Here is a 14,207-nt window from a genome sequence, read left to right as displayed (position 1 = left end):
TATATTTTGGTGCATATACCGTAGTTTCATCATTGAGCTACTGATAGACTTTATACTAGAAGATTTAATAATAATTTGCTGTAATAATCTCCATCCTGACTATACTGTACACAGAGAGAGAAAAAAAACTAATGTTGGAGTTATTAAAGTCTTGAAAAAACACTTCATTAGTTTCTTTCTTTCATCTTCAATGAGGTCAGATCTCTTTATGAAGATCCACATTATTATTCAATTTAGTGTTTTCTCATCCATAACACTTTCAATTGGGCTTGTCTCATTAATAAACTGCTCAAAATATGGATTCAGCTTGTTAAAGAACTTAATGTGCTGTTATAACAAGCTAGACTTTTCAGCGAAGGCTTTTCACTAGATTTTCGAGTGTGTCTGTAAGGATTTGAGCCTTAGTGAGGTCCGGCACTGATGTGAGGATGTCAAGGAGGCTCCATAGATAGAGCGTATATACAGTACAGTATGCATATATAGTCATGTAAAAAAGTAAGTCCCCCCCCCTCTTTTAATTCTATTTTTTTTTTGTGAGTTAAAACATGATAAAAATTGTCTGATTATAGCATTTCTTAGTATTGAGTAAACACAACCTCAGACAAACAACATACAACTTTTTTTACTGTAACATTATTTATTTATTAAAAATGAAGCCAAAAAATAAGAAATATAGGCAAAACCAAGTGCCCCATATTGTTCTTTTTTTTTTTTTACAAAATTTAAGAGGGTTATTCATTCCAGCTGTTCATTAATTGATCATTAGCAGGTGTGAAGACCTCTATTAAAGCAGAAGTTTTGGCAGTTTACATTTACACTTGGGCATTTGGCAGACTCTCTTATTTAGAGCGACTTACAAAAAGTGCTTTGAAGTTTCTGTCATTGGGTAGATACTTACACTGGGTTAGTAGGTTATTAACTAAGTCCTATCTGTCCAACTCATAATTAGTCCAAGTTCTGAAGAAACGGATCCTTGATCCCTAAGAGATGGTGGGACCAGGCGAGCAGTGCTGGAGGCCCGTGGTGTGGTGTGTGATGTGATAAGAGCAGTTTGCTTGTCTGGAGCATTCAGGTGTGTGTTAACACAATGCCAAGAGGGAATGACATAAGCAATGGTCTGAGAGAAACACCTGTTGCTACACATCAATCTGAAACAGTGAGAAATACTGGACAAAAGTTCATGACTGCATCATAAGAAGAAGCCAGAATAAGTATGTTTTGCTTGGAAGGCTTGCCAGGAGAACGACTCTTATCTAAAAGAACCCGGAAGCATGACTGAAGTTTGCAATACTGCATCTGAACAAATCAAATGCATCTGGAACAACATCGTATAGACAGTTGAGACCAAAGTGGATTTGTTGGGCCTAACCCTAACCCTAACCCTATGGTCATGTTTGGCGAAAAAAACAAAACAAACAAGCAGCATTTTAGCAGACACACCTCATAACCGATGTCAAGCTCAGAGGTGGAGGGGTGAACAACCTGGACACCTTGTAATCATTGCGTCAAGATTATTTTAGAGGCAAATGTGAGGCCATCTGTCCCGCAGCTAAGTTTGGTTGAAATTGGATCATGCAACAGGACATACTGGTGATCTGGAGCACAATAAAAATCTACTTCAGAATGCATGAAAAATAAAATAATCATGGTTTTGGGATGTCCTAGTCAAAGTCCCAGTTGAAATGCTGCGGCAGGAGATTAACAGAGCTGTGCATAAGCAATTGCTCAAAAACCTCAACGCACTGAAGCAATGTTGCAAAGAAGAACCACTATGAAGTTAAAGAAACTGACAGAAGACGATTGATTAAAGTTATTGCTGCTAAAGGTGGATCTACAAGCTATTGATTGATGGGGGTGCAATATATGTATCACTATTCAAACAAATAATATTGAGACCCTACGATCAGATGATTTGGATGAAGAGGAGGTACTAACCTTTACGCCTGACTGTATTCATAGATATAGATAATGTAGACATGCCATTGTGTTACTCTCCTACAGTGCAGTTTCATGGCCATTTCTTTTATTTCATCTCATCTCATCTCCGAACTCAGGTTTAAAGGTAATGTTCTCTCATTCTCGCATGCACTGAACCACATCGTTTTTCTGGGCTGCACCCGGGTTTTGCAGTGCATCCATTTTTCTTTAAACAGAAAAAAAAAAGCCCATGATTAGTTCCTCTTCTGGAATTCGTTCAGAAATATGCTGCCTCTTCAGTGAAGAGCTGTAAATCAAATTACTGTTGGCTTTCATGGGGTCTGAATTTAGCAGTCGGCATCGAATCTCATCCCTAAGAGGCTGCAGGAGAGACTATACTGTAGATCTGAGGAGAAACCACCAGGACGAGAGGAGAGAGCTGGAGTCTTTGATGTGTTGCTGATGCAAACAAGATATCAGCAAGCGGACAAGAAAAGATCCGAGACTCTGTGTAGGAAGGATCCTCTACAGAGATGAAATATAAAATGATGGGGGGTGGGGGGGGGATCTGTTTCATGTCCCGTATAGGATACACCCTATATTGTAGCGGGAAAACCCGTCCTCTCTGTTATGCTGTGAATTGATTTGCTCATATTTTATTCTCTTTTGAGTCGTTTGTTTGGAAAAGCTTCAAAACTAATAAAAAAGAAATTGAGAGAATGATTTATTTCTTGCAGGCTTGAGGGTGCAGTGAGTGTGTAAACTCTAATGACTAATTCAATTTTGTGATTTAATTTGCCGTAACATAGACTTTCAGATTTTTAAATGAAAAGCAAAAAAATTTTTGAATTTTTTGACCATTAAACAAGATATTTTAGGATTTGATTTCATGTTGAAGATGATTACGTTCTACAAGCTGACTCTGGTTTGTTTTCTGCTGCTTTATAACTGCGGTTGTGATCACTGCTCATTAAACTGATGTTTTATTTCCTGTCAGCTCTGTTCTTTCCCTGGGATTTGCCATAAAAGTCATAAATAAGCTGCAAAAACCCCAAACCCAGAGTTTTTTTAAACATCTGCTGTGAGAAACCTCCAGGTTATGGCAGTTTGTGGATCACACTGTGTCCTTGAGATTTAACAGCTATATAGTTTTTTGTGCTTTGTGCTTCAGCTGGAACATAACATATGATCTTTCTGGTTGATAAACCATACAGGATTATAGCGAAACTTTCCCAGGAGAAAGTACAGTCCTTCAGTCTGTTTTCCTGGGCTGAGATTAACTTTAACCACGGCAACCTCTCAGCACTAAATAGTGCGTTATTACAGAAAAAACGTTTTGGGGGCTTGAACCTTCCAATCATTAACTCAGTGCCAAAAAATAGTACCTAACAACCTTTCGTCAAACTCAATCTTGACAGTTTTATTGCCCCTTTTTATGACCTTTTATGACCTTTGAGTTGACCTTTGGATGACCTTTAGGATTTTTTATGACCTGGAGTTTCCGATAAAAAAAGGGGGGGGGGGGGTATGGCGGGGGGGGTAACGATGCTTATGCGCTAGACATCGTTTCATTCACTTATTTAATTTAATTTATTTATTTCATAGATTTATTTCATTTATATACGTATTTATTTATATACGTATTTATTTATTTATTATAAGAATTTGTTTAGGGTGTTTTTTATTTGAAAAAATATGCTTGGTGAGGGGACTCGATTTCAAGGTGCTTGTGTTTAACTATTAAGACAGGGTGAATTTATTTATTACCAAAGGGTGAACAATGAAACATTTATTAACTTTGGTAAAAACTTGGATGAGTTTTGAATGACTGAGGACTGTTGAAGTTGTTAGTTTTTAAGTTACTTAAAGAGAAGAAGAATAAACGTTACCAGAGGGCGAGAGCCCCGAGTCGCTGAAGAAGAAGGAAAAAGGTGGTCTCGATGATACGCCTAAAACGTTGTTGCGAACTTGCCCGCGAGTCTAAGAAAAGAGTAAAGAAGACAAGCGCGAGGTCGGCGCGTAAACGTTTTTGCAGCGTGAGCTTGTCCGATGTTAAGAGCGTGTGGCGCATGAACAGCGAGTTCGCGTCTGGTACGGCCAGAGTTTGGTGAAAGGGGAATCAAACGGGTTTCCTCTCGGGCGCTGTGATTGGCCGGATCTGCGTGTGACGACTTAGTCACGCCTCCGCCTCTTCTGCTTAGTCGCGAAAGGTGTTTATTTTTCAGTGCTCATCTAAATCTGTTGTTTTGAACACAGTTTTTAGGTAGGACTGTGCCTATTATGTCTTTTAAAAAGTTCTCTAACACTAGAGCTGAGGTGACCGTGTGTGTAGTGATTAGTAATAATAGAAGGAACAAAAGTTGATCCGTGAATTATCAGTGCACTTTGTGCCATGATCATTTTGTCAGGAATGGTATGATGAACTGATCCAACAGATCGGGTAAAAGTCTAGCCAGTTTTACATATGCTTATATATATACAAGGACCATGTGTTAAAAACCTGGTACTATAGTTTTCTTGAAAAGAACAAATCTGCATTCTGTTTGTTATAGCAGGGGTTGTAATGGCATCGGGGTGTTAGTTATCATCCATTATCAGATTAGGATGTAATAAAAGTTTAGCCGGATATTTTTTTTCATGGGGAGATGGGGCTAATGTTTAATAGCATTGTTTAGAAAATGTTTACGCCAAGTGTGTGAGTGTGCATATGTGTTTATGTCCATGCATGTGTAGCAGATTTTATATTTAAATTTAATTTCACTCAGAATCTGTCTTTTTATATTAATTCTTTCATATTTTGATATTTTACACTCTGGAAATGATTGTTTTATTGCTAATTTATTTTAATCTTATTGTTTTGCACTTGTGTTAAAATATTCGGATATGCTTGTGACTGCTAAAAATGGGACACGGCCCCTTTAAGAGTTACCGCTTTTCCGGTTCCGGCTGCTCACCTTTAGTTCGCGCACGGTAAGCGTGGCTGGAGAGAGGTGAGTCCTGATGGAGCTCTAGCGAAAAAAAAAAAAAGAAAAGCTTAATTATAGTTGGTTTATTGAAAGTAAAATGTATTTTTGTGATAAATATGCAATTTAATTGTAAGGAAGCACGAATAGAGATTGTTTAACGCATGTTTTCTTTGGAAGTGACAGTGTATGTATGTTTGAATTCCATGGCTAAAATGATCTATTTTGACTCGCAGGTCATTTATAAGCAAACATGAAGTTTTTTTCTATTCATTTGGTTTTTAATTCATTTAGAATAATAAATATGTTCTTTTGGAATATTTGTTGTCCGGTCTCCTTCAATTTACAACACAAAGCAGAGACAAACCGGTCACACATGGGGTTGTAATAATATCTAGGTAGAGAAACATTCACACAGGGTTAGGAATCCCCCTTACAGTTTTAATTTGATGTTTCACTAGACCCTAACATATAAGTTGAGTTAGCTCTCAGTGCTCTCAAAATAGCCGGTAATGGGAGTTACACAAAGTATTTTCTTCAAAAAATCTTAACAAAAACTGATCTGAAGTAAACAGATCAGTAAATGTTCTTGGCTTGTTCTTGAGGGTTTAGTTTTTTTCTCTTCCTCCTCACACTAAACCTTCACGATCGAAAGTTCGGTTAGCTGCCATTGCTAGGTGTAAATATGTCATTTTAGAAACTTTTCAGAAAACTCCTAGAAAAACATCTGAGGTAAAAGTTGTTTTTCCTCTTCTTTTTCTTCTAGGTTTTGTCTTCCATTACAGTATTTCTTAACCCATGTTAAAAGTAATTAGACTGGATTTTTAGCTACACAAATAATTGTTTGTAAAAAATCTAACAACATACTGTATCCGAGTTAGAAGTTAATACTGTTGAATGTTTACACTTGTTTCATCGGTCATTAAACTTACACATATGACATTTCTTTTAGGTTTTGTTAGTAAATGTTGTGAGCAATACTTTTATTTTAGAAACTCTAAAAAAAAAAAAATCTAACAAAATGTAAAAGTAGAAGTTCTTGATTGTTTAGACATGGTTCCTTTGTCACTAAACCTTCACGCAAGATCTGTTAAGCATCAAGGCTATGTGTAAGGATAATGTCGTTTTAGAAACTTTTCAGAAAACTCTTCTAACACATCTTAGGCAATAGGTTTTTGTTCTCAAAGGTTTTGTCTTTGATTACAATATTTCTTCACCCGTGAAAGTTATTACACCGGAATTTTTAATTGCACATAATGTTTCATAAAAATCCAACAACATATTTGAGTTAGAAGTTGATACTGTTACTTACATGCATGAAAAATTTTTTTAGTAATTGTTGTGAGTAATAATTTTATTTTAGAAACTTTAAAAAACATCTAACAAAATGTAAAAATAGAAGTTCTTGATTGTTTAGACTTGGTTCCTCTGTCACTAAACCTTCACGCTTGAAAGAGCTGTTGAGCATCAAGGCTATGTGTAAGGATAATGTCGTTTTAGAAACTTTTCAGAAAACTCTTCTAACACATCATAGGCAATAGTTGTTTTTGATGGTTATATCTTTGGTTACAATATTTCTTCACCTATAAAAGTTTAAAGTTATAGCATCGAATTGTAGCTATGCAAATAATTTCTTTGTTCATAAAAATCAGTGTGTGTGTGTGTGTGGATGTAAGAAGAGGGTGGATTAAAAAAAAAAAAAAAAAAAACAATGCACAATGAGTTGTTAAACTTCTGTTACAAACCTAAGTTAAAGTCACATTCTTTATGGTTTTGTCCTGTGCTGCTATGCCTTTACTTTTGAAAGTTCGGGTAATTAAATGTGAATATTAAATCTTTATATGCAATTGCAATTTTGACTACATAGTCTTTTTTCGTAAACATTTATCAACATACTTTATTTGAGGGAATAATTTTTTTTTTCATGTTTCCTCTGTCACTATTACATGAAAGTTCTGTCAGGGGTCATAGAGGTGATAGTTAATAGAAGATAAGGGTTTAGGAGCATTTACAACGTTTGAGTGTCCTTGTGCCTGATGTAGTAAAAGCTTGGACAGACAACTTTCAGGTCAAAGGAGATGCTAAACTTCTGTTAGAAACTTTTCTTAAAAATCTAAGGTAAAAGTCAGCAATCTTTAGGGATTTGTCTTGTTTCCCTGCATCACTATGCCTTCACTTGTAAAAGTTCTGGTAGCTAAATGTGAATATTAAACTTTATATGCATTGCATATTTTGACTCCACAGTCTTTTTTTTAAAAAAACTGTTAGTAGCATACTGTATTTGAGGGAATTGGTTGTGTTGTCTATCCCTAAACCTTCATGTATGAAAGATCTGTTAAGCGTCAAGGCTACGTGTAAGTATAATGTCGTTTTAGAAACTATTCAGAAAACTCTTCTAACACAGTTGTTTTTGATGTTTTTTTTCTTCCATTACAATATTTCTTTACCTATGAAAGTTGAAAGTTAGTGCACCAGAATTTTAGCTATACAAATTATATTTAAAATAAAATAAAATAAATAAATCAAAGAACATATCTGGGTGGAAAAAAACAAAACAAAAAACTGATGTCCTTTATAATATTGTCTTGTTTTTTAGTAGGTGTGTCTGCGTACCTATGTTTATGGGGATGTAACAAGAGGGTAGATTAAAAATAATAATAAATGCACAATGAGGTGTTAAACTTTTCCTAAAATCTAAGTTAAAGTCAACGTTCTTTAGGGTTTTGCCTTGTTTTCCCTGTGTCACTATGCCTTCACTCGCAAAAGTCTGGGTAGCTTAATATTAATATTAAAGTTTATATGAATTGCAGTTGTGACTACACAGTCTTTTTCTTTTTCATAAACGTTTACCAGCATACTTTATCTGAGGGAATTGGTTGTGTTGTCTATCCCTATACCTTCATGTATGAAAGATCTGTTAAGTGTCAAGGCTAAATGTAAGTATAAGGTAGCTTTAGAAACTTTTCAGAAAACTCTTCTAACACATCCTAGGCAACAGTTATTGTTCTTGTTGTTGTTTTTTTTTCTTCCATTACAATATTTCTTCACCTAAGTTAAAAGTAATTAGACCGGAATTTTAGCTACACAAATATTTTTTTTGTAAAAATCGAACATACTGTATCCGAGTTAGAAGTTGATACTGTTGAATGATTACACCTGATTCCTCTGTCATTAAACTTACATGTATGAAATTTCTTTTAGTTTCTTTTAGTAATTGTTGTGAGTAATAATTTTATTTCAGAAACTTTAAAAAAACATCTAACAAAATTGTAAAAATAGAAGTTCTTAATTGTTTAGACTTGGTTCCTCAGTCACTAAACCTTCACACTTGAAGGAGCTGTTAAGCATCAAGGCTATGTTTAAGTATAATGGCGTTTTAGAAACTTTTCAGAAACCTTTTCTAACAAATCACGGGTAATAGTTGATGTTCTTGACTGTTTTGTCTTTTATTACAGTATTTCGTCACCTACTGTATAAAAGTTGAAAGTTATTGCACCGGAATTTTAGCTAGGCAAATGATTTCTTCTTTCATAAAAATCAAACAACGTATCAGAAAAAAAAGGTTTTGTCTTGTTTTCTTGTATATGTGTCTGCGAGGATGTAAGAAGAGGGTAGATAAAAAAAAAAATTAAATAAAAACAATGCACAATGAGTTGTTAAACTTCTGTTACAAACCTAAGTTAAAGTCAACGTTCTTTATGGTTTTGCCCTGTGCCGTTATTCCTTTACTTTTGAAAGTTCGGGTAACTAAATGTGAATATTAAATCTTCATATGCATTGCAATTTTGACTACATAGTCTTTTTTATATATATAAACATTTAGCAACATACTTAATTTGAGGGAATTGTTGATGTTTTTCATGTCTCCTCTGTCACTAATGCCTGAAAGTTCGGTCAGGGGTCATAGGGGTGATAGTTAATAGAAGATAAGGGTTTAGGACCATTTATGACGGGTGAGTGTCCTTGTGTCTGATGTAGTAAAAGCTTGGCCAGACAACTTTCAGTTCAAAGGAGATGCTAAACTTCTGTTAGAAACTTTTCTCAAAAACCTAAGGTAAAAGTCAAAATTCTTTTTACGGTTTTGTCTTGTTTTCCCTGCATCACTATGCCTTCACTTGTGAAAGTTATGGTAGCTAAATGTAAATAATAAAGTTTATTTGCTTTGCAATTTTGACTGCACGGTCTTTTTTTTTTTATAAACTTTTAGCAACATACTGTATTTGAGGGACTTGTTACGGTGTCTGTCACTAAGCCTTCATGTATGAAAGATCTGTTAAGCGTCACGGCTATGTGTATGAACGACCTATGAACGATCCATTTTACCTTATAACTCATCTGAAACAAGGCATACTGTTTTACTGTCAGATGGAGTGAATGGGCCCTACAGGTCAAAAACATAATATACCTTGTTTCAGATGAGTTATAAGGTAAAATGGATCGTTCATAGGTCGTTCATACACATAGCCGTGACGCTTAACAGATCTTTCATACATGAAGGCTTAGTGACAGACACCGTAACAAGTCCCTCAAATACAGTATGTTGCTAAAAGTTTATAAAAAAAAAAAGACCGTGCAGTCAAAATTGCAAAGCAAATAAACTTTATTATTTACATTTAGCTACCATAACTTTCACAAGTGAAGGCATAGTGATGCAGGGAAAACAAGACAAAACCGTAAAAAGAATTTTGACTTTTACCTTAGGTTTTTGAGAAAAGTTTCTAACAGAAGTTTAGCATCTCCTTTGAACTGAAAGTTGTCTGGCCAAGCTTTTACTACATCAGACACAAGGACACTCACCCGTCATAAATGGTCCTAAACCCTTATCTTCTATTAACTATCACCCCTATGACCCCTGACCGAACTTTCAGGCATTAGTGACAGAGGAGACATGAAAAACATCAACAATTCCCTCAAATTAAGTATGTTGCTAAATGTTTATATATATAAAAAAGACTATGTAGTCAAAATTGCAATGCATATGAAGATTTAATATTCACATTTAGTTACCCGAACTTTCAAAAGTAAAGGAATAACGGCACAGGGCAAAACCATAAAGAACGTTGACTTTAACTTAGGTTTGTAACAGAAGTTTAACAACTCATTGTGCATTGTTTTTATTTAATTTTTTTTTTTATCTACCCTCTTCTTACATCCTCGCAGACACATATACAAGAAAACAAGACAAAACCTTTTTTTTCTGATACGTTGTTTGATTTTTATGAAAGAAGAAATCATTTGCCTAGCTAAAATTCCGGTGCAATAACTTTCAACTTTTATACAGTAGGTGACGAAATACTGTAATAAAAGACAAAACAGTCAAGAACATCAACTATTACCCGTGATTTGTTAGAAAAGGTTTCTGAAAAGTTTCTAAAACGCCATTATACTTAAACATAGCCTTGATGCTTAACAGCTCCTTCAAGTGTGAAGGTTTAGTGACTGAGGAACCAAGTCTAAACAATTAAGAACTTCTATTTTTACAATTTTGTTAATGTTTTTTTAAAGTTTCTGAAATAAAATTATTACTCACAACAATTACTAAAAGAAACTAAAAGAAATTTCATACATGTAAGTTTAATGACAGAGGAATCAGGTGTAATCATTCAACAGTATCAACTTCTAACTCGGATACAGTATGTTCGATTTTTACAAAAAAAATATTTGTGTAGCTAAAATTCCGGTCTAATTACTTTTAACTTAGGTGAAGAAATATTGTAATGGAAGAAAAAAAAACAACAACAAGAACAATAACTGTTGCCTAGGATGTGTTAGAAGAGTTTTCTGAAAAGTTTCTAAAGCTACCTTATACTTACATTTAGCCTTGACACTTAACAGATCTTTCATACATGAAGGTATAGGGATAGACAACACAACCAATTCCCTCAGATAAAGTATGCTGGTAAACGTTTATGAAAAAGAAAAAGACTGTGTAGTCACAACTGCAATTCATATAAACTTTAATATTAATATTAAGCTACCCAGACTTTTGCGAGTGAAGGCATAGTGACACAGGGAAAACAAGGCAAAACCCTAAAGAACGTTGACTTTAACTTAGATTTTAGGAAAAGTTTAACACCTCATTGTGCATTTATTATTATTTTTAATCTACCCTCTTGTTACATCCCCATAAACATAGGTACGCAGACACACCTACTAAAAAACAAGACAATATTATAAAGGACATCAGTTTTTTGTTTTGTTTTTTTCCACCCAGATATGTTCTTTGATTTATTTATTTTATTTTATTTTAAATATAATTTGTATAGCTAAAATTCTGGTGCACTAACTTTCAACTTTCATAGGTAAAGAAATATTGTAATGGAAGAAAAAAAACATCAAAAACAACTGTGTTAGAAGAGTTTTCTGAATAGTTTCTAAAACGACATTATACTTACACGTAGCCTTGAAGCTTAACAGATCTTTCATACATGAAGGTTTAGGGATAGACAACACAACTAATTCCCTCAAATACAGTATGCTGCTAACAGTTTTTTTAAAAAAAGACTGTGGAGTCAAAATATGCAATGCATATAAAGTTTAATATTCACATTTAACTACCAGAACTTTTACAAGTGAAGGCATAGTGATGCAGGGAAACAAGACAAATCCCTAAAGATTGCTGACTTTTACCTTAGATTTTTAAGAAAAGTTTCTAACAGAAGTTTAGCATCTCCTTTGACCTGAAAGTTGTCTGTCCAAGCTTTTACTACATCAGGCACAAGGACACTCAAACGTTGTAAATGCTCCTAAACCCTTATCTTCTATTAACTATCACCTCTATGACCCCTGACAGAACTTTCATGTAATAGTGACAGAGGAAACATGAAAAAAAAAATTATTCCCTCAAATAAAGTATGTTGATAAATGTTTACGAAAAAAGACTATGTAGTCAAAATTGCAATTGCATATAAAGATTTAATATTCACATTTAATTACCCGAACTTTCAAAAGTAAAGGCATAGCAGCACAGGACAAAACCATAAAGAATGTGACTTTAACTTAGGTTTGTAACAGAAGTTTAACAACTCATTGTGCATTGTTTTTTTTTGTTTTTTTTTTTAATCCACCCTCTTCTTACATCCACACACACACACACATTGATTTTTATGAACAAAGAAATCACTTGCATAGCTACAATTCGATGCAATAACTTTAAACTTTTATAGGTGAAGAAATATTGTAACCAAAGATATAACCATCAAGAACAACTATTGCCTATGATGTGTTAGAAGAGTTTTCTGAAAAGTTTCTAAAACGACATTATCCTTACACATAGCCTTGATGCTCAACAGCTCTTTCAAGCGTGAAGGTTTAGTGACAGAGGAACCAAGTCTAAACAATCAAGAACTTCTATTTTTACATTTTGTTAGATGTTTTTTAAAGTTTCTAAAATAAAATTATTACTCACAACAATTACTAAAAAAATTTTTCATGCATGTAAGTAACAGTATCAACTTCTAACTCAAATATGTTGTTGGATTTTTATGAAACATTATGTGCAATTAAAAATTCCGGTGTAATAACTTTCACGGGTGAAGAAATATTGTAATCAAAGACAAAACCTTTGAGAACAAAAACCTATTGCCTAAGATGTGTTAGAAGAGTTTTCTGAAAAGTTTCTAAAACGACATTATCCTTACACATAGCCTTGATGCTTAACAGATCTTGCGTGAAGGTTTAGTGACAAAGGAACCATGTCTAAACAATCAAGAACTTCTACTTTTACATTTTGTTAGATTTTTTTTTTTTTAGAGTTTCTAAAATAAAAGTATTGCTCACAACATTTACTAACAAAACCTAAAAGAAATGTCATATGTGTAAGTTTAATGACCGATGAAACAAGTGTAAACATTCAACAGTATTAACTTCTAACTCGGATACAGTATGTTGTTAGATTTTTTACAAACAATTATTTGTGTAGCTAAAAATCCAGTCTAATTACTTTTAACATGGGTTAAGAAATACTGTAATGGAAGACAAAACCTAGAAGAAAAAGAAGAGGAAAAACAACTTTTACCTCAGATGTTTTTCTAGGAGTTTTCTGAAAAGTTTCTAAAATGACATATTTACACCTAGCAATGGCAGCTAACCGAACTTTCGATCGTGAAGGTTTAGTGTGAGGAGGAAGAGAAAAAAACTAAACCCTCAAGAACAAGCCAAGAACATTTACTGATCTGTTTACTTCAGATCAGTTTTTGTTAAGATTTTTTGAAGAAAATACTTTGTGTAACTCCCATTACCGGCTATTTTGAGAGCACTGAGAGCTAACTCAACTTATATGTTAGGGTCTAGTGAAACATCAAATTAAAACTGTAAGGGGGATTCCTAACCCTGTGTGAATGTTTCTCTACCTAGATATTATTACAACCCCATGTGTGACCGGTTTGTCTCTGCTTTGTGTTGTAAATTGAAGGAGACCGGACAACAAATATTCCAAAAGAACATATTTATTATTCTAAATGAATTAAAAACCAAATGAATAGAAAAAAACTTCATGTTTGCTTATAAATGACCTGCGAGTCAAAATAGATCATTTTAGCCATGGAATTCAAACATACATACACTGTCACTTCCAAAGAAAACATGCGTTAAACAATCTCTATTCGTGCTTCCTTACAATTAAATTGCATATTTATCACAAAAATACATTTTACTTTCAATAAACCAACTATAATTAAGCTTTTCTTTTTTTTTTTTTTCGCTAGAGCTCCATCAGGACTCACCTCTCTCCAGCCACGCTTACCGTGCGCGAACTAAAGGTGAGCAGCCGGAACCGGAAAAGCGGTAACTCTTAAAGGGGCCGTGTCCCATTTTTAGCAGTCACAAGCATATCCGAATATTTTAACACAAGTGCAAAACAATAAGATTAAAATAAATTAGCAATAAAACAATCATTTCCAGAGTGTAAAATATCAAAATATGAAAGAATTAATATAAAAAGACAGATTCTGAGTGAAATTAAATTTAAATATAAAATCTGCTACACATGCATGGACATAAACACATATGCACACTCACACACTTGGCGTAAACATTTTCTAAACAATGCTATTAAACATTAGCCCCATCTCCCCATGAAAAAAAATATCCGGCTAAACTTTTATTACATCCTAATCTGATAATGGATGATAACTAACACCCCGATGCCATTACAACACCTGCTATGACAAACAGAATGCAGATTTGTTCTTTTCAAGAAAACTATAGTACCAGGTTTTTAACACATGGTCCTTGTATATATATAAGCATATGTAAAACTGGCTAGACTTTTACCCGATCTGTTGGATCAGTTCATCATACCATTCCTGACAAAATGATCATGGCACA

This window comes from Clarias gariepinus, chromosome 4 (assembly GCF_024256425.1).
Source record: "Clarias gariepinus isolate MV-2021 ecotype Netherlands chromosome 4, CGAR_prim_01v2, whole genome shotgun sequence".
Taxonomy (NCBI): Eukaryota; Metazoa; Chordata; class Actinopteri; order Siluriformes; family Clariidae; genus Clarias; species Clarias gariepinus.
This window is presented reverse-complemented; position numbering follows the sequence as displayed.